Source organism: Camelus dromedarius, chromosome 2 (genome assembly GCF_036321535.1).
Source record: "Camelus dromedarius isolate mCamDro1 chromosome 2, mCamDro1.pat, whole genome shotgun sequence".
NCBI lineage: Eukaryota > Metazoa > Chordata > Mammalia > Artiodactyla > Camelidae > Camelus > Camelus dromedarius.
The window spans coordinates 40,366,712-40,386,877 of record NC_087437.1 but is presented as its reverse complement, the minus strand read 5'-3'; the positions used below and the strand labels follow the sequence as shown (position 1 = coordinate 40,386,877).

The window sequence follows — 20,166 nt, the reverse complement described above, 5'->3', positions numbered from 1 at the left end:
TTACTGGAAATTCTGCATGTATATTCATCTCTTCATTTTGGTAGGAACAGATAATTAATGTAAGTACAATGTTCAGAATTAAGAAAGAAGTTCCACATCTTGTATTAGTCAGTTCTTGCCACCAAATTTTAAGAGATATTAGTAAACAGGAATAAACCTAAAGAAGTCAACACACCTGGGAAAGGGATACATAAGAGCAATAGCTGAAGGGTTACGAGGTGAGTTGTTTGAAAGTTGGACATGTTAGTTTGGGAGCCAGTGTTTGCACCACTACCAGAAATGTCCAAATACATACGGGATGACTGCTTAGTAAACACGGTTGTAAAAGAGGTTTCATCTTCAAAGCACATTTGAATTGGAGACAGGGTCCTAGTTCTCAATGATTATCATCAACTTCAGTCTTGCTCTTAAGCAAAGGAAGGGGTTTAAGCATACAATCAGCATGCCGGAAGTACCAGTTAGAAACCTGTACTCAGTGAGACCTCACTCACAGTCCCAAGTTCCTGAACATGGCTCCCAGGATGACTCAACAACCAGAGAGATGGCGACACTGCTCGAGTTCAGATGTTCATGGTTTCTAAAACTACGGCTTTGTTGGTCATTGCTGAGAAAGTGAACCAGGCCAGTCACCTGAGGGAGGTCCTTTTCTCAACTGCATACCATCTGGGGCAGCCTGCCCAGTTGACTAAGGCCTAGTTCTCCCGTAAGTCGTCAGCAACAGCATCCCAGACCTTCCCCAGCTTACTCTCCTACCATAAACACTCACCTGTTTCCATTCTTTCACGATTTGGAAAATATAACATACACATCTCCTCATATTGATTTATCTTTTTATTGAAGTAGAGCTGATTTGCAATACTGTATTAGTTTCAGGTGTACAGCAGTAATTCAGCAGTTTTAGACTATACTCCATTAAAAGTTATTATAAGATAATGGCTATAATTCCCTGTGCTATGTAATATATCCTAGTTGCTTATCTATTTTATATACAGTATTCTGTATTTCTTAACCCTATACCCCTATATTGCTCCTCTCTCTTTCCCTCTCCCCACTGGTAACCACTAGTTTGTTTTGTCTGTGAGTATGTTTCTGTTTTGCTATATACATTTGTTAAGTTTTTTAGATTCGACATATAAGTGATATCATATAGTATTTGTCTTTGTCTCACTTATTTCACTAAGTATAATACTCTCTAGGTCCATCCATGTTGCAGTAAATAGCATTCTTTTATGGCTGAGTAGTATTCCGTTGTGTATGTGTGTGTACATGTATATTCATATACATGTACATATACATGTATGTACACACACACACTCACACATCATATCGTCTTTATCCAGTCATCTGTTGATGGACACTTGGGTTGCTTCCATATCTTGACTATTGTAAATAGTGCTGTTATGAACATTGGGGTGCATGTATCTTTACAAATTAGTGTTTTCTTTTTCTTTCTTTTTTTTGGGGAGGGTATATATACCCAGGAGTAGAATTGTTGGATCATATGGTAGTTCTATTTTTAGCTTTTTAAGGAACTTCCGGCACTGCTTTCCATAGTGGGTGCACCAGTTTTCTGTTACACCAAGAGTGTACCAGGGTTCTCTCTTCTCTATATCCTCATCAACATTTGTTATTTGTAGACTTCTGGATGATAGTTATTCTGACAGGTCTGAGGTGATAGCTCACTGTTGCTTTGATTTGCATTTCTGTAAAAATTAGCGATGTTGAGCATCTTTTCATGTGCCTGTTAATCATCCGTATGTCTTCTTTGGAAAAATGTTTGTTCAAGTCTTCTGCCCATTTTTTGATTGGGTTGTATTTTTTTGATATTCAATTACATGAGTTGTTATATATTTTGGATAGTAACACCTTGTTGTATTACCATTTGCAAATATTTTCTCCATGCCACAGGTTGCTTTTTGTTTTGTTGATGGTTTCCTTTATTGTGCAAAAGCTTTAAGTTTAATTAGGTCCCATTTGTTTATCTTTGCTTTGATCCAAAAAATATTTCTACAATTTATGTCAAAGGGTGTTCTGCCTATGTTCTAGGTATTTTATGGTTTCAGGTCTTACATTTAGGTCTCTAATCAATTTTAAGTTTATTTTTGTATATGGTGTGTGCATTTTGTGTAAGAATGTTCTACCCACTCTCACAAATATTCAACATAGCATTGGAAGTCCTAGCCATAGCAATCAGACAAGAAAAATAAATAAAAGGGATCCAAATTGGAAGAGAAGAGACAAAATTGTCACAATATGCGGATGACATGATACTATATATAGAAAACCCTAAAGGCTCCACACAAAAACTACTATAGCTGATAAAAAAAAAATTCAGCAAGGTAGCAGGATACAAGATTAACATACAGAAATCAGCTGCATTTCTTTATACTAACAATGAAATAACAGGAAAGGAAAGGAAAGAAACAATCCCTTTTAAAGTCACATCAAAAAAAAAAAAAAAAATACTGAGGAGTAAATATGACCAGGGAGGTGAAAGACTTATACATGAAGAACCGCAAAACATCGATTAAGGAAATTAAAGATGATTTAAAGAAATGGAAAGATATCCTATGCTCTTGGAATGGAAGAATCAATATTCTTAAAATGGCCATACTACCCAAAGCAACCTACAGATTTAATGCAAACCCTATCAAATTACCCAGAACATTTTTCACAGAACTAGAACAAATAACCCTAAAATTTATATGGAATCCCCAAAGACACAGAATTGTCAAAGCAATACTGAAGAAAAAGAACAAAGCTGAAAGAATAACCCTCCCAGACTTCAGACAATACTACAGAGCTACAGTCATCAAAACAGCATGGTATTGGCAGAAAGACATATGGATCAATGGAACAGAAATAGAGCCCAGAAATAAACCCACACACTTATGGCCAACTAAACTTCAACAAAGGAGATAAGAATATGCAATGGAGAAAAGACAGTGTCTTCAGCAAGTGGTGTTGGGAAAACTGAACAGTCACATGTAAATGAATGAAGTTAGACCACTCCCTCACACTATACACAAAAATAAACTCAAAATGGCCTAAAGACTAATGCATAAGACAAGACACAATAAGCCTCCTAGAAGAAAACAGGCAAAAGATTTTCTGACAAATCTTAGCAATTTCTCCTAGGGCAGTCCACCCAGGCAACAGAAATAAAAGCAAAAATAAACAAATGGGACCTAATTAAACTTATAAGCTTTTGCAAGCAAAGGCAACCATAAGCAAAACAAAAGGCAGCCTATGGAATGGGAGAAAATATTTGCAAATGATGTGATTGACAAGGGTTTAATTTTCAGAATATATAAACAGCTCATACAATCTAATAACAAAAAACAAACAAACAAACAAAAAATCCAATCCAAATATGGGTAGAAGACCTAAACAAGCAATTCTCCAGTGAACACATACAAATGGCCAGAAGGCACATGAAAAAAATGCTTAGTATCACTAATTATCAGAGAAATGCAAATCTAAACTATAATGAAGTATCACCTCATACCAGTCAGAATGGCCACCATTAAAAAGTCCACAAATGATAAATGCTAAAGAGGATGTGGAGAATCCTCCTACACTGTTGGTGGGAATGTAGTTTGATGAGGCCATTATGGAAAACAGTATGGAGATTCCTCAAAAAACTAAAAATAGAATTACCAGGGGGAGGGTATAGTTCAGTAGTAGACTGTGTGCCTAGCATGCACAAGGTCTTGGGTTCAACCCCCAGCACTTCCATTAAAAATAAGTAAAAAAAACAAAAAAAACAAACTAATTATCTCCCCCCCCCCCAATTTTAAAAATTAAAAAATACTTACAATATGATCCAGCAATCCCACTCCTGGGCATATATTGGGACAGAACTCTAATTTGAAAACATACATGCACACCAATGGTTCATAGCAGCATTATACAATAGCCAAAACATGAAAACAACCTAAACATTCATTGACAGATGACTGGATAAAGAAGATGTGGTATATTTCTACAATGGAATACTACTCAGCCATTAAAAATAATAAAATAATGCCATTTTCAGCAACATGGATGGACCTGGAGATCATCATTCTAAGTGAAGTAAGCCAGAAAGAGAAAGAAAAATATCATGTGTGGAATCTTAAAAACAAAACCAAAAACACACAAATGAATTTATTTACAAAACAGAAATAGATTCACAGACATAGAAAACAAACTCATGGTTACCAGGGGGGAAAAGAAGGTGGAAGGGATAAAATGGGAGTTGGAGATTTGCAGATACCAACTACTATATATAAAACAGATAAACAACAAGTTTATACTGCATAGCATGGGCAACTATATTCAATATCTTGTAGTAACCTATAATGAAAAAGAATATGAAAAGGAATATATATATATATATATATATATAAAATTATATATATGTGTGTGTATGATTGAAACATGCTTTACACCAAAAGTTGACACAACAGTGTAAACTGACTTTACTTCAATTAAAAAAAGAATGTTCTAATCTCCTTCTTTTACATATAACTGTCCAGTTTTCCCAGCACCACCTGTTTAAGAGAGTTTTTTCTCTATTGTGTTATTCTTGCCTCCTGTGTCATAGATTAATAGGCATATGGGTTTATTTCTGGGCTCTCTATTTCATTCCATTAATCTGTCTGTTTTTGTGCCAGTAACATGCTGTTTTGATTACTGTCACTTTGTAGTATAGTCTGAAGTCTGGGAGGATGAGACAGCCACCCAATCTCATCTGAATTCATTTTAAGTCATTGATTTCTCCAATCCTTAGATCAAGGACCATAGAATTCTCAGTCCCTCGGATCTGCAAGGGCAGTGAAGATCATGGGTAATGAATACACAGGTTTTTCTGAAAAAAATTTTTTTGGAGAAATATCACTGGATACTTAAATAGAAAGACTGTAATAAAAACTGTCTGGCAGTTCCAGACTTAGGAAGCAAAACAAGTTTGGTGCCAGTCAGGCCCAGCGGACTCAGGACTAGTAAGCGAGGTCATTTCAGGTCTCCACTAACTCCCCATCCTGCCCCTCCAGCCACTGGAAGATGAGTCCTGGAAGGAGAGTTAAAATGTGCAGACACACCCTGAAGGAAGCTGCTGCCTGGCTGGTGGCATCTGTTAAACTCAGGACTCCGGGCAGAAGGAAGAAACGCAACCACCACCACAGGCAGCCACCCACCCTTCCAGTAACTTCCCTCCCACCCTGCAACCCCCCTGGGAATCATACTTTAGAATCTGCTCTAAGTCAGGCCTTGACACGTGATGAGGAAAAAGGCATGATTGCTGCTCCCCAGAGAATCTGTCTATAGACCACACTACCCAGTGCCCAGCAGGGTACGGTGTCAGGTACTTCCCACATCCTGGCGCATGTTAGGGAGTGTGTAAAATGTTCATGCCTTTTGACCCAGTGTCTCCACTCCAGGAATTCATCATAAGGAAATAATTAATGCTGAAGGAAGTGATTACTGCCTGAGCAGCTCACTTCAGCATACCTGCAACAGCCCACAGAATGCTCTCCTGCCCCAAATGGATCAGAACAATTTAAATCCTGACAATAGGGAAGTAGTCAAATGAATTACGACAGTCATAAAGTGAACTACTATCTGCAGCCATGAAAGACCCATTTTTCAGAAAAATAAAAAACTGGAAAATGTTGACAATATAATGTTAAATGAGAGAAGCAAGGTCAAAGCTGTATATATCAGGGCTTTTCGGGGGAGGGGAGGTAATGGAATTCCCTGTGCCTCCCAGATTCTACCGATCCCTGAGAATCAGCGCTACTGAGAGGAGCCAGCTCTTGTCCTCAGATAGTCTTGTGGTATTAAGGTGGGGGCTGAAAATCAGTGTGCATACAGGATTATTCCAATATTGGGTAAACAGGAAAAAATGTATGTATATACCTGGGTCAGAAGTCATTAATGCCATGCCACCTGTAACTGGTAAGGTCACGGTCTTGTAGACCAATACTTCTCAAGCTTGAATGTGGATCCGGTTAAAAGCTGGGTTCTGATTAACTATGTCTGGGATGGGCCTGAGGTTCTGTATTTCTAACATGCTCCCAGTGCTGCTGGTCCATGCGTCCCACATTGAAAATCAAGGATGTGCATGCCACACATCCTGCTGGGACACATCTGAGCCACACTCACAGTGACCGCCTCTGGTTGGTGAGACGATGGGTGTGCATTTACTTTTTATACTCGCCTATGCTTGCCAGATTTTCCATGATGAAAATTTACTGCTTTTGTAATCATAAAGCAAACATTTTCCTATTTAAAACCTTGACTCAGGAATTATTCTTACAGGAATCTATCTCAAATAATGTGAAATGAAATCCAAAGGTTAAAAATACCGTCTCTACCCACAACACTTCTGACACCAAATGTGTGGGTTTTTCCACACACACAATTCTGACATGAACTTCGAAGAGTTAGCACACGGCTCCATCTTGTGGACTGAGGGCTCAACTCCGCAAGACTGCTTCCCACTTCAGGTGCCAGTCTCAAGTCCCAGGTTGTCACCTGTACTTCCACCAAGTGGCTGTAAATCAACCATTCCCATGACCCCCTCCTCAGGTTCAATGATCTGCTTTAACATCTTACAGAACTCAGGGAAACACTTTACTTACAGTTTATTTTATTTTTAAATTTTTTTTTTTTACCAATTTATTTTAAAATATGCAACTCAAAAAGAGTCAAATGGGAGAGATGCAGAGGGCAAGGTATGGGGAAGGAGCACAGAGCTTCCAGGATCTCGCTGGGCCCACCACCCTCCTAGCACCTTGATGTGTTGGCCAACTCAAGCTCTCCAAATTCCTTTGTTTAGGGGATTTTATGGAGATTCTATTACAGAGGCCTGAATGATTAAATCATCGGTCCTTGGTGATTGCATTCAATCTCAAGCCCCTCTTCCCTTCTGGTAGGGAGGTGGGGGCTAAAAGTTACACCCTCTGATCATGTGGTTGGTTCCTCTGGTAACCAACCCCAGTCTCCAAGAATCACTTTATTAGCATAACTCAGGTAAGGTTGAAAGGGGCTTATTATGTGTAACAACAGATGCTCCTGTCATTGGGAGCTCTGTACCAGGAACTAGGGGTGGAAAGCAAATATATTATATCACAGAATCAAAGGTTGACGTACATTCAATTTGGAGTGAATCACAATATCAAAAAATGAGCAATCGCCTGGTTCTTTAGTATCAAGATAATGGCTAAAAAAGACTGAAAGAGCATGCAATTATTACAAAGGATATTTGTAAAGACATGGAAAAATGCTATGATAACTGTTAATCACAGTATGACAACCCAGTGAAAATGCTAACATGAATTGAATGTTTATAAAATGTTAAAATTTATTAAATTTAGAAAAAGCAAAGGCAAAAGCAAACAAAACCGGAAGGAAATGTGCCAAAAGGCTAATGTCTTTGGATCCTTGGATAGTGGGGTCACAGATGGTTTTTTTCCCTTCAACTTGCAGAATAAACGGAAGGTGGGAGGGAAGGCGCCTGTGCGGGATTAGGGGCAGCGGGGCAAGGGTTCCAACGGGAAATAGCGGAGGCAGTGGAGGGAAAGGCCCTCGAGGGCGGTCGGAAGGGGGCAGGCTTTGCGGCCTGGTAGCTGGGGGCGAGGGCGGCGGAGGGTGTTCAGTACCTCACTGGAACTCCTGGCCAGAAGAGGAGGAGGGGGAAGGAAAGGAGGAGAAAGGCCGTGGCTCCATGAAGGGGCCTGGACCTGGGCAGGAGGAGGAGGGAATCCAACAGCCTCTCCTCCTCCCTGGGCCCCGCTGGCACTTCCACGAACGGGTCTGGGCAGGAGCTGTCAACAGGGGGACTCTGCCTCGGCTGCTTGCAGGGGACTTCGGGGGCGGGGGGCTGGCTACCCGTCCATTTGGCCTCCCTGGACATGGGGATGCTTTCAGCTTCCCGGGGAACACCTTGGCTCTCAATCTCTCCCTTTCCCTCCCCAGGATGACAGGGCTCCCTATGATTCCTAAAGGGCATAAAGAACACAAACTCCTGCTACCTCCTCTGATAAAGTAAAGCGAACAGCCCATTCCCACGTCCCACTGCTGGGCTCACTTCTGGCTTGAACGTCAGTTCACTTGGGCACCTCTCCTGACAGAGAGCAAAAGGCAGTCAAAACAAATGCCAACAACCCCATACCACCGGTTAAAGATCAAATTAGATAGCCCTTTTAAGACTCCAAAAGTGCTTCGTAAATACGAGTTAACAGCATCTGTATTACCTCTCCAAGTTAAAAGTAAACCTGCCGGTGTACCTGGTCTATGATTTCACCACTGAAGGGCAAGCCAGACGTAGTACTCTGCTGGGCCTGGGTCAGGATTTCTCAACACTCCTGTCAGCCCCTCGCGACGTTCCTACCGGGAGTGCGCATCCCCAGCTGATCCAAGAGGTACCAGATGCTCCGAGGGCGCAGTTGGCCGAGAGCCCCGCCCGCGGTGCAAAGGCGCCGTCCCACAGTTCCAGCTCTTCCACCCGGAGGGGAGGCCGCTGGGGATCCAGCTCCTTTCCAGAGTCAGAGAGGATTTAATCCCCAAACAACAGAGCCAAAGCCCCGGGCTCGGGCCCCATTCTCTGCATCAGTTTCAAAGCTGCGGCTCCACCAAATCCTCTGCTGAATTTTGTCACGGAGAACATTTCCCTAAGGCCACGAGGCAGCCCCGGCTCCCTCTGAAAACAGAGGTCAGAGCTGGAAGGCATTTCTCCCCTGCAGCCTGCTTTCTAAATCCTGGGGAAGCCCTCCCAAATAAAGGCAAAAGTGAAGGAGGCGGGGCTCAACATGAGCAATTGCTAGCCTGCGGTGAAGCCTTATTCCACGCCTGGCATCCCACGTGCCATCGAATCCTCACTGCCCTAGCAGATGGGGATCATTAACACTTCCACTTTACACGGGAGACTGGTTTAAAAAAAACTTGGCCAAGGTCACACAGTAGCCAGGTGGTGGGAGAACCAGACAGAAATCAGCGGCCACACTTGGGGCCCTTTCCTGGCCGGCTGCCGGTTTGACACGGAGATAGTAATCACCTCCCTGAGGATCACCACCTGCACACCTAAATCCCAGGGCGCTCCTAAAAGGATCCAATCAACCTGCTGGCCTGGCGGTTACCAAACACCTCAGCCTCTAAATGGACTTTCAACCCAATAAGGCAGTCCACCTGCAGCACCGCCCTTGGCCCATTTCCCTTCTCACGCAGGGGTGCATGCACACCTACACGGGCAGTTCTAGTGACAGAGCCCTCAAAACTGCACCTGATATCTCCGCAAAGCCACTCTACAAGGCTCCATCCGTATTTCCTCTTCCCGTCCTCCACCTCACCACCCCCCCCCCAACTGCTGTGAACACTCAAAATTCAGGGAAAGGAAACAAAGATCTAAACAGAAGCTTCCACTATAACAAAACTCCAGATTATAGGGAGAAGTGACAGCATCTGTCCCACAACCCTTAGGCAAAAGTTTCAAGATAAGGAAACTAGGCCACCCTTGGACTTGTACAACAGAAGCCTCTCAAAGGCTGGACGAGGGCACACCCACTCCTCACGCCTGCAGGGCTTTCCCACAGGGCTTGGCCTCAGCCGCATGTAGGACAGATGTGTCACTAGCGGGAGGGGTGGGCAGAGGAGTGAGAGGGTAGTACCTTCTGGGTTCCCCTCAGAGCAGCTACAGAGAGCCAGCCCACAAGCTCAGGAGCCATCTGGACCCCAGTGTCAGGCTGCTTAAAGAGAAATGGCTTCTTGGTGCCCCATCCCCACAGGACACTCTGGGAACCCCCAGGGGACACAAGACCACGGTCCCACTCACAAAGAGCCAGTGTTGGGATCTGCGCGGCACTCCTTTTCTCTGCTGCGGGTGCCCACACAAGCACTCCATTTTTGTGGTACTGCAGGGGTAGTAAACTATAACTTCTACATAAATGAGAAAAGCAGACAGGGTGAGAGAAAAATGACATACCTTGTATCTTCTGTCATAGAAGCTCTGCAGAGTAAACACGAGCATCTTCATTCTCTCTGAGGAATATGCTCTTTCCCATTTTTCTTGGGACAAGAGCCCTCAACCTCTCTTTTGTAATCCCATTTTGGGGAGATACACACAGAGAAAGACCTCTTACTGTTAAAAACAACAATGCAAGTGCGATGGTCCCCTGCCTCAAGGATGGGGGACACGGTAGGGAGTGGTGGAGACCAGGGGGAACAGGAAGACATTACCCTTCCCTGGAGATAAGGCTGCTCTGGTACTTGTTTTCGGGAATTCTTCAGGGCAGAATATTTGATATCTCCCAGTTTTTAATGTTGGGTCAGTTTGGTTTTGTTTGTAAACTCTGTGCCGACCTGTTGGTTGGATGTGGTGCAGGCCCCCAGACTGTAACCCGCGCAGTTGAGTGTGGCAGAAAGATAGGTTGCCTAGATGAACTAACCAACTCCTGCTGACGGTAGCCCTGCTGTCTGCTAGAGTTTGGAACAGCACAGAGGCTGGAAAGAATGTAAACACTAAGATCCAACAGATCCTGAATCTGAATCCTGGCTCTGCTTTACCAGCTGCCAGACCTCAAGTGAACTACTAACCTCTCTTAGCTTAACAATTTCACCTGCAAAATGGGCTGATAACACTTCACTCAGAGAACTTTGTGAGAATTAAAAACATGTGTGTGAAGGCTACTTGCACTCTTCAAGAATGTGACATTTCCTTCCCCCATATCTCTAAAGAAACAACCTGAGAAGGCTTACCTTCTTTAGATTTCAATGTTCTCATCTGTTAAAAACTAAAATAAGCCTCCAGCACTGCGGCTCCACTGCACAGGATGGGACGAAGTGATGGAGATGAGAGCAGAGTGCTAACAAATGAGGAGCGGAGTATTGACTGGACTGCCAACACCCTTTCCTCTCACTTCCAGGCCAGCAAAGCTGCCTGTAATTTGCTTTTCTAATGTGTTTATACCCTTTCATAACGTGATGTGGGGAGAAGGTGGTGTCACATTTGTGGTAATTCCTTAAAATGGCTATTAGCAGTCGGCTCTCTAGAGTCCAATTCCACCATCCTCTCACAGAGGAGAGCAAACAGAAGGTCACTGCCTGGTCACTTAAGGGCCTGGCAAGTTTCTTTTCTCTCTCCATGCTCTTGTTTTAGAGAACTGAGGTAGAAAATGAAGTCACTGAACAGTGGCTTATTTCTTTTATTCACATGGAGAAAACTAAGCCACAAGCAGAACAATTTCCCTTAAGTGCCAACATGAATTTACTGTGAAATTTTCCAACTGTAAGGGGATTGTTGTTGGTTCTCTCATTTCCCCACGCACGGTGAGGAAACCGGGATGTGCTCTGGTAGCTCCTCAATGGAATCTGACTTAAAGCATCTTTACAACTTTTATTCTAGCAAACCTACACGGGCAAGGTCTAGGCTGAGGGGTTTCAGCTAACACTTCAACTTTCAGCTCTCACAGATACAATTTACTTGGCTTGTTTTCTCTTAAAAGCAAAGAGGCATTAAAATCAGTTCTACAGAAGTTACAAAGAAATGTGGGTTTATCATTCAGGATATGCCTTCCCTTCCTCCCTCTATTGAACTTTAATAGCTCCCTCATACGATCATCACTTTTCCAAATTACTAATCAGGCACAACAGGATGAGTAGGAATTACATGATAAATCCAGAGCGGGGGAAATAAGCAAGTTGGATAAACATATAGATATTACTTCCCACATCTCTCCTCTTGAGAGCAGGGTTCTTGAAAAAGAATGTGCAGAAATTTTAGAAGTCAGTTCTTTGCTAAATATTTACGTGTCACGATGCCCGAAGCAAACAAGGTAAGGATATGAAAAAGGCCACACACAGATAAGATCTCTTTCAGGTAATAAGTAGATCTCCATTCACCTTACGATTTGTTTTCATAACATAGACTTTTTATTGATGTATACAGTGCTTCCACTTCCTAAGTGTGTATGGGAGCGTTCATTTCTCTGAACTCTGGTTTTTGATGAGCATAACTTGGAAAGGATTGGGGCAGTTCAGAAAAACTGCTAACACATTTTACACAACCTATCCGTTTGGAGATAACTCAATCTCCAGGCTTGCTAATACCCTTTGATGAAAACAAAAAAGCTGACCCAGCATCCACCTGCATCAACTTGATCCTCTCAGCTCTGTCACACTCAGCAAACGCTCTATGCCTTTGGAACAAAATAAAGCGGCACCCCCCAAGGAAGGAGAAAAAGAAGACTTGTTACGAGTCTAGAGAAGCGGTCTTTACGCCTAATTAACAAAGAGTGAGGGTCTGTGGCAGGCTTTGAATCTAGACTCACTTGTGTGACCTTCCAAATCTATCTTCTGCAAAAAGGTGGTGGCGTTACTTTTAAAGGAAAATGCCAAACATACAAAAGTCGAGTCAATAGTACAAGGCAGTCCATACCCCCTACCCTTCCTTCATCCAGCTTCAATCAGGAACAACTCACAGCCAATCTCCCTTCAGCTTGTCCCCTCTGACTTCTCCACTAGCAGCCCTCCCCAAAACTGGATTATTTTGAAGCAAATCCCCAACCTATATTTCAAATTTAGTATGTATTTCTAAAAGATAAAGGTTAAAAAAAATCATGTTACCAAAAGTAACTAAACAAAACTAATATTCTTAATACTATCAAATAACCAGTAGATATCCTCTACCAGCACAATTTTTTAAAACTTTTTTCATCAAATCAGGATCCAACCAAGGTTTACACATCATATTGTCGCCTTATGTCTCTTAAATAGTTTCTAAACCACAGGTTCCCCGTCCTTGTGATTCTCATAGAAGCCATGCTGGTCCTCACCTGCAGTTCTCAATAATTCTATTCTAGAGATACCACAAAGAAACTCCAGTCTTAGAGGCTGTCCAAAAAATATGTAAATAATGTATATGTGAATTAATCGTTTTACAATTAAAGCAGCTTAAAAAAAACCAGAAAAGCACAAGCGAAATAATCTGACCTGAAGCAATCAGCAATTCTGAGATCCAAACACTTTCACCTGTCCTTTGCAATTCTGATCTGAGTGGGTTTATCCCTGGGGTTTAAGCAACACCCTCGTCCCACTTACCGAGTCATTTGCACAAGGAGGGGCGAAGCAAGCAAGTTTCCTCCCAGCTGGACCTTATTCTGCAGGCGGGGTCCTCGAGGTCGCCTTCGGAATGCCGGGAGGGGCAGGCTACATCCCGAAGTCACCTGCCCAGGTGAGAAAAGGCACTTCACTGAGCCAACAAATTCCGGAGGGTGGTCCCAGGTAATTTACAAGGAATTTTGAGCCACCCAGGCTGGTCACTGAGAAACGAACCAGAACGCCACAGTCTCCGAGAACAAACAGCCCTGAAAAACTCTCAGGCTTAATCCCAGTGCCCGGCGCGCGCGGGGTCACGGTCCCCAACGCCCGAGGGCCAGGAGAGGGGACGCAAAGTCCGCCCCAACGAATACACGAGCGTGTGTGTCTGACTACGCCCACCTCGGTGTGCCACGAAGGAAAGTTACATACACTATTTTTATAACATCACCTGTTTAGTGATGTTTAACAGCATCTCCCCCGGAAAGGGGATGCGAGTGTCTGGGTTAGCGTATAAGCCCAACCCAGGTCGCCAGGTTTCATCCCCACTACCTCACCCCTAGGGCCTCAATCCCAGGACAACCCCCCAGCCGGAGCGCTCAGCCTCAGGCGTCCTCCGCTTTCAGCCCAGGGAGCCCACCCACCCCAAGATCTCTTAAGCAGTCGAGAACCCCAGCCACTGAGTCCGTAGGAGGGACATTCCTCTCCCAGTAATACACAGAGCGTCCACCCGGGAAGCAGGAGCGGCGCGGTGCCGTAAGTCCTCCCGTGCCTGGGCCGGGGAAGCAACGGCGAGGCTCCAGGCGCAGGTCCCCGCAACTCACCCGAGGTGCGGTAGCTCTCGGCTTGCGCTCGGCGTCCCCAGCGCTGAGCGCCCGACCAGACGCCGCCTGGACACCTGCTGCGCCCGGCCCCAGGTGACCAGGGACGGGCGAGGGCGGCGAGCACTATCCCACGAACCCCGCAGCAACGCCGCGGCGGCTACGCCCGCGGCGACCAGGAAGTGCGGACGCAGACCATTCAGCGCACAAGCCCCGCCGCGACCCCAGCGGGAGACGGGCCCGAGGGCGCCGCCTACGGGCGGGGCGGCTAGAGGCGGGGTGGAGGCTGGCATGGGGGACGCCGGGAGGGTGTAGGGTGGAAGACGCGGGGACGGCGAGGAGGGTCCCCCGGCACTTAGACCCCTTTCCGCAGGCCGAGAATTGAGACACCCCCACCCCCACCCCTGACCAAGGAGCTAGCATCTCCCCAGCTGGGTAGGCAGGGGGCCACTGGCAGTTGTCTTCAGATGAGGGTACACGCATGGAGACAGAACTTGATCCGTGCACTAAACCGCCTGTAGTGCAGTATGAATTCACATTTTAAAATAAAAATCTGCAAGTAGCATATCTGCAGATAACACACTTATATTGCAATGCCTTTTTTATGTCAACAGTACTAATTTGTTATATTTATTCAACAAATATTTGTTGAGCACCTATGACTTGCCAATTATTTAAACATTTAAAACTTGGCACAATTTCCTCTTCCTCCTTTTCTTGAAGAGCCTGGTACAAGGGGAGTGGCCTGGGCCTTTCTTAACCTCCCAAAATGCCTTTACTGGTCTTACAAGTAATGTACCAAACCAGCCCAAGGGCGTAAAACTGAACAGTGATAGAAGTTAAGTGTGGGCTGTTAGGGGGCCCAGGAGCGGCATGATCTAACTTGAGGAGGTCAGAGAGAAACTTCTGGAGAAAGGGAGAGGTGTGCTGAGTCCTAAAGACTACAGGATTTACCAGGATGTGAAGTATTTCAGCCAAGATTCCACCAGGAGCAAAGCCAGAAGCTGAAAGCTAGGCAGAGTGCATGTTCAGATAGAGAAATAGCACGTGAGTCAATATAGCTGAGGAGAGGATGCGAGCTGAGTTAGAGCAGGAGTCGTATGGGCCAGAACACGCTCCTATCAAAAATAACAGCTGCCATCTGTGGCGTGTATAGTATAAAACAGGAGCTGGACGTGCATCACTTCAAGCTACACGGTAGGGTTATTACTCCTCTTTAAAGAAGAGGAAAAGGAGGACTAGGAAGGTGAGGTGCCTTGCTAGTGACAGGGCTGGGAGGAGGTGACACTGAAGAGCTAGCCTGCACTCTTAATGATTCTTTCCAGGCCAGTCTAGGAGAATGAATTGTTTTCAAATGTTCTCAGCATCCTCAAGTATCCTCAGGTGCCCACTACTCTGTATCCCAAAGCCTGTGTCAACAACTGCTCTCAGACCCCTCCTGTCTAGAACAGATTCAGAGCATATATATGGCTGTGCATACCAGACTCTTTCCTGAAGGGAAATCAGTTTCAGGGGCTGGTAGAGGGACTGGGGCAGAGCCTTTCCTTGTTCCCCAATATCCATTCTCTCCTCCATCTGTTACGCAGTCAGATAGAAATGAGCACTGGGCAGGGGGAGAGGGAGGGGAAAGGAACAACCCAGAACACACAAGGAACCTGAGCTGTCAATCAGCTTGATCACTCAAAGAACCTGAGCTGTTAATCAATCAATCACAAAAAAACAATCTAAGTCAGGATATAAGATGGAAAAACAAAGGAGCGGCGCCATTTTTCCTCTCTTGGATTGGCCCGCTCCCAGTTCTCGGAAGTGTACTATCTTATACTACTTTTTTACTTTACTAATAAAAATCTTGCTTATATCATGGTTTCTGTCTCTCGTTCAAAATTCTTTTTTTGGGGGGGTGACTAAGAACTGAGGTAATTCTTACTTCCCTTTTCCCAGTAACACATCCATAATAATAGAATTGAAGCTGAGCCCAGGGCTGCTTAGAACAAAGACTACCTTCCGTGCCTCTTGCAGCAAAATACATCAGCAGTGGCGCCCAAAGTCCTTAGAATCCACTTGATCCAGTGGCACTTCTGAGGCAGCTGTTTCTCCCCCAACATCCTTGATCTATCAGATATTCTTCATGGGGCACACCCTTCTTACCTCCTCAGTCCATTCCTCCTCCTTCCTTTCTAAAAGAACCCAGATTTTGTCCAAGGAGGCAACCCGTGGAGCCAAAACACTCGCCTTCCCAGACGTCCTTGTTGGGCTGTCACGTGACTCGATTCCAGCCACTGAGGTGAAGGAAGTTGCTCAGGTTTTTTGTGCTCCTGACCTGGGCACCAACGCTTTTCTCCTTCTGTTTTATTCCGGGAACTTGGAAGGGGACTAGCCGTTTTATGGCCACAGGGCAACACACAAAATGAGCAACACCTACTGCAGACTGCCCAGCTCCAGACTTCTTATTACGTGAGAAAAATAATCCCCTTATTTGTTTACAGCACTCTTGGTTAAGGTTTGTTGCAAGCAATTGAATATAATCCAAATGGATACACTTTCTTTCTTAAGAAAAGTCTCAAAAATCAACCCAGCCAACTCTACCGAATACAGTGTGCTAGCAGAATGAGGGTGGGATTTGGCATGAGACAATCCGAGTATGACTTTCAGCTCTTCCATTTGTTTAGCTAATGACCTTGGACAATTTTGAGAAATTAGATTACGTATTGAAAAAATTAGAAATTGTTGTAAAAACACAAGGCACAGTGCTTCCTGGCATGTGGTGAGTGAGTAATAAATGATCAGTTTTTAACCTCCACCAAAGAGATGCCTGACCAATATGTAAATTCACAATCACATATCCACTTCCCAGTTTCACCCCTTAGACAACTCTATTCAGACCTTAGATGCTTTGTAACAGCAAAGTCAAACTTAAAAGTTACAGTAAAAACCAGCCCTTGTTTCCTCATTTCCTGGACTATATATACTTTACCGAAAATTTTAAAAAGGAAAAGAATAGAAGCCCATGCTTTGTAGTGGCCAGTCATGAATTACTGGCACACTAGTTCAGCAGGTACATGTGCATATTTTTGTTTGACTCTAACTCTTTTTTAAATAAGGAACTCCAATTTCATTGCTGCTAGGTTTGTATTTTTAATTGCCAAACAAGATGTTTTCATGGTCCCAAAACATGCTTTTGTTGAAACTACAGCAAATATCCCTCTATGCTGAATTGACTAACATTAAAAATGAGTACTATTCACTTAGACTTTAATTTTAAAAATAACATATTCTTTCAATCACTACAGAAGTTTTTAAGTTAGAAAAAAAAGATGTGCCATAATTTATTTAACCTGCCTTCTTTTAATGGACATTTAGGTTAACTCTAGTTTATCTCAATTACAAGCAACACTGCCTTGAACATCTTTGCCCCTACACTTTTGCACGTTTGTGTAATCTGACTACTTCTCCCCACTTCACTGCTTCCTCCCCAGATCCAAGCCACAACCCACCTCTTGACTGGATTGTTGGAATAGCCTCCTGAATGGTGCTCTGTGTTTGACCTTGTCCTCCTTCAGCCCATCTGCAGCGCAGCAGCTGGAACAGTCATTTGAGAATGTAGGTCAGATGTTATCTCTCTCTGGTCAAAATTTTCCAGTGGCTTCCCTCTCATTCAGTAAAAGCCAAAGCCCTTACAATAGCCTGTAAAGCTACACTGTCCCCCTCTGTGGCCATTACCTCTTGGAACCATCTCCTCCCACACTCCACTCTCTGCTCAGCCACAAGAGGTTCCTTGGTGGTTGGCTGGTTTGTTTTAATATGCCAGGTAGGCTTCTGCCTCAGGGCCTTTATACTTCCTGTCTCTTTTTGGAACTTTCTTCTTCCAAATAACCCATGACTTAATCCTTCACCTTTTTCAGGTTTTTGTTTTTAATGGTTAACATTTATGGAGAGGTTAACATGGGCCAGGCATCTGGTTCTAAGTGTTTTACTTGTATTACTTCATTTAATCCTTACAACCGCCTTAATTTTATGATCCCCATTTTATAGATGAGGAATATGAGGCACAGAGAAGTGAAAAATAATTTGCCCAAGACACACAGCTTGTAAAGAACAGAACCAGGATGTTAAGTGTTCAGAGCCTCTACACTTTACCATACTTGTGGTAAACGGAGAACCTCTCAGGAACCACTGACATCCTTTCTGTTTGCTATAATCTTGCTCAAGATCTGAACAGCCACATTTCTTCATAGCCTGGATTTGGGAAGTTGTATTTACTTCCTTGTTTGTAGATGGACTTGTCTAAGCTTTTTATTGTTGTTCTTTGTGTTCATTTCAGTGGCTTTCCTGGAGAAGCCCAGCATTATACACACTGTACTTCAACTTTGCCAGAAATCTTTAGTAGCATTATTTTCAAGAAAATTGCAAAGTAGCTGTTAATTCCCCTACCCTGGGCTCTGTCCAATACAGAAGCCACTCATCACTTACAAATATGAATGAAGTCCTTAAAATATTGGTAGTCCAATTTGAGATATGTTGTACCTATAAAATATATACTGCATTTCAAAGACTTGGTACAAAAGAAATAATGTAAAATATCTGGAAAACAATTGTTTATATTGAAACTGTATTAAAATAATAACATTTTGTATATATTAGGTTAAAGAAATATAATACTAAAATTAATTACACTTGTTTCTTCTTTTTACACTGTGACTACTAAAAAATGCAAAATTATGCAGGTGGCTCACATATTTTGACTGGACAGTGCTGCTCTGGGGTTTCCTTTCCTGCAGCAATGGTTTAGGGAAGTCCAGGAGGCAATATAGATCCACAAAGACGTGACTTAATTACACTGGTGGCGAACATGCTGGGGTGGGGGGGGACAAGAGGCAGAGGTGTTATACTCAAGATACTTGACAGGCAGACCCACCACATTCCCTTGTCCACAGTGAAATTTTGCCCACCTGGTGCGTTATTACCTGCCCGTGCAAATGCCCATAATCCACGCCAGTTTTCTGTGGTCAAAACCACACAGCCTGTTCCTCTTGTTTCTGTTTTGTCAGGTACGTTGCTGACAAAGTCATGTTTATTTATTCTATTGACCCCATACATTCTACACTTTACCAGCAGAACACAGCATTCAAAATATTCCCGAACATGTTTGCTTCAAGATAAAACAGGAGGGGTAGAAGTCGATGGCAATATAAATGAAACAGATCGGCTGTGAGTTGATCATTGTTGAAGCAGGGTGATGGGTACAGGCAGGTTTATTATACTATTTGATCTACTTTGGTATATGATTGAATTTTTCCTTAATATAAAATTTAAAACAAATTCCCAGGTATGCATAATTAATACAAAATCTCTTTTCATGGTTCAGGGTCCAAAAAATGTAATTTCCCGTAACAATTTCTCTTTTTGAAAATATAATAAATATCCTTTTGGTCAGCACCCACCTGTGGGAGGTAAGCAGGCAAGATACAGTGTACAGTGATGGAGACAATGCAGAGCTTTCAAGTTGCCTGAGAAAAGAGCCTAAGTTCATGGCAAGCAGTAGCTTCACAACTTGAGAGTTTCCGGTTTATACATTTTTTATAGGAAAGGTTTGGTACAAAGTCCAGATTCAGTGGTTAGCGCCTTGGGCCCACAGGAACCTGGCTTTATCAGTTTTTTTAACAGCTGCTATTTTTCCGTGAAAGTGCACACACAGCTTCTGACACCAGAGCACGGGGTGGAAAGTGCAGATGAATCGAGAAGTGTTCTTTATTGTATTTTTCCCTACAGCAGTACTCAAAGATTACTTGTTCGCCCCAGCATAGAGTGTCGGGGTGCTCCCCTTGAAGTTAGACTCCCTGGTTTCAAATCCTGGGTGACTTAGAGTTACCTAAGTTTTTAATGCCTTGGTAGTTTTTTGGGTTTTTTTTAATTCTTTTAATGGAGGTACTGGGAATTCAACACAGTACCTTGTGCATACTAAGCATGTGGTCCACCAACTGAACTATATACCCCACCCAGCCTTGGTAGTTTTTAAAATACACCTGTAAAATGGGAATAATGAGGCATATCTCAAAGGGTGTTGTAAGGATTAAAGGAAATCATGTGTGAAATATGCTTTACACTATACCTGGCCCAAAGGAAGGACCCAGTAAATAGTAGCTGTTGTTTTTACAGCAAACTCCTGCTTATTCTTAGTTGTTTGACACTTTACAGATTGTCTAAATAATTAAATATTCTGGCTCCTACATGTAAAACATGAGAAGTGTTTACCAAGTTTTAGATAGTTAAG

At 43.4% G+C, this 20,166-nt stretch overlaps 1 protein-coding gene across 3 annotated transcripts in view; it reads right to left on the bottom strand.

Moving 5' to 3' along the window:
- Nucleotides 1-17,841, bottom strand: part of GPR160 (G protein-coupled receptor 160) — a 40,376-nt gene extending 22,535 nt beyond the window's left edge. Inside the window, exons 1-2 of one of the 3 annotated variants that reach the window (XM_064492714.1) lie at nt 17,390-17,841; nt 13,078-13,202 (exon numbers count right to left, since the gene is read on the bottom strand). The gene's annotated coding sequence lies outside the window, so the exon portion shown is untranslated. Of the gene's footprint in view, nt 1-12,969; nt 13,029-13,077; nt 13,203-13,898; nt 14,051-17,389 lie in introns of those variants that run through there. The other 2 variants (XM_031451032.2, XM_031451043.2) reach the window with 2 other exon arrangements.
- Nucleotides 17,842-20,166: the final 2,325 nt, after the last annotated feature.